Source organism: Nannospalax galili, unplaced genomic scaffold (assembly GCF_000622305.1).
Source record: "Nannospalax galili isolate Female #2095 unplaced genomic scaffold, S.galili_v1.0 scaffold9, whole genome shotgun sequence".
Classification (NCBI taxonomy): domain Eukaryota; kingdom Metazoa; phylum Chordata; class Mammalia; order Rodentia; family Spalacidae; genus Nannospalax; species Nannospalax galili.
Window position 1 is genome coordinate 8,045,130 of NW_008360332.1, and position 1,711 is coordinate 8,046,840.

A 1,711-nucleotide genomic window follows, 5' to 3' on the forward strand; every position below is an offset into this window, starting at 1 on the left:
TGGAGAGTAAAGCCTTGAATGCTGCAGGGAAGGGGTGGATAAACGGCACAGTGCCTGTGGACAGCACCACTGGAAATGACACCTTCTTTGTTGTCACCTGGGCAACACAAAAGCCAGAAATTGTCCTTCAAGATCCAAAAGGAAAACAATATACAGCCTCAGATTTCAAAGAAGATAGGCTAAATATTCAGTCTGCTCGTCTTCGAATACCAGGCATCGCAGAGGTAGGTCTGTTCTTTTTACCATGACTTAACATTTTTTTAAATTTATTTTTATTTTAGGGGTATGAATGTTTTGCCCACATGTAGACAAGTGCACCCATATCGTGAAATGCCCACAGAGGCCAGAAGAGGGTGTCACTTCCCCTGGAACTGGAGTTCTAGACAGTTGTTCATCATGATGTGGGTGCTGAGAACCAAACCTGGGTCCTCTGTAAAAGCAACCAGTGCTCTTAACCACTGAGCCATCCCCCCAGCCCCTCTTTCACCATGTTTTAGCAATCTGTTCTTGTGTTAAAAAAAAATAAAGGCATGTTACACTATCAAAATTAATACACTGGCAGATCATTTTTTCATAAAAAATTGAATGGAGTATCTAAATATTCAAATATCTTATTCATTAGTTTTTTTAAACATATATTAAAAGCTATTATTGTGGGTTGGAGAGTTGACTCAGCAATTACAAGCACTGACTGTTCTTGCAGAGGACCCAGGTTCAATTCCCAGTACCCATATGGCTGCTGACAACCATCTCTAACTCCAGTTCCAAGGAATCTACGCCCTCTTCTGATCTCTACAGGCATTGCATGACACAGGTTCACTTAACATACATTCAGGCAATACACTTCTACATATAAAATAAAAACTAAATAGGGCCTAGAGAGATGGCTCAGCGGTTGAGAGCACTGACTGCTCTTTCAGAGGACCCAGGTTCGATTCCCAACACCCACATGTTGGCTATGAACCGTCCTTAACTCCAATTCCAGGGGAATCCAAAGCCCTCTTCTGACCTCCACCGCATTGCATGACATGGGTGCTCTCACATGCATGCAGGCAACACACTCACACACATAAAAACTTCAAATACAGAAATTGTATAGTTCTATATATTTCCATGGTTCTAAGTTAGTATAGGTCCTAACTTAGCCATGTGTTTGATATCTTCATTACTAGCATTCTTTAATTAAAATGCCAGATACATCAGATTTCTATGTGTGATATATATATACATATATATATACATATATATATGTATATATATATAAAACTTTGTTTACATTTCTAATTTTATATCCTGAATAGTAGGAAAATATTTACAAAGCTCTTAAAGAGATGTTTTTTCAGATGGGTACTTGGACTTACAGCCTTTTCAATAAGGACGTCAAATCTCAGTTGCTAACGGTGACAGTGACCACAAGAGCAAGAAGTCCTACCACACTCCCAGTAACTGCAACTGCCCACATGAGTCAAAACACAGCACGATATTCTAGCCCAGTGATTGTTTATGCCTGAGTCAGCCAAGGGTTTTTGCCTGTTCTGGGAGTCAATGTAACAGCCATCGGTAGAGTCTGAAGATGGACAGTCAGTCACACTGGAGCTCTGGGACAATGGTGCAGGTAATAAGAATCTGCATTGACTGCCACTGAATTTAAATTTTATAAAATCCTGTAACTTAGAAGTCAATGTTGGCTCTATTTTAAAATGAATTGATT

General features: G+C 39.6%; 1 pseudogene; it reads left to right on the forward strand.

The window, feature by feature from the left end:
• LOC103728137 overlaps nt 1–1,711 on the forward strand; it is a 24,653-nt pseudogene that overhangs the window by 16,562 nt on the left and 6,380 nt on the right.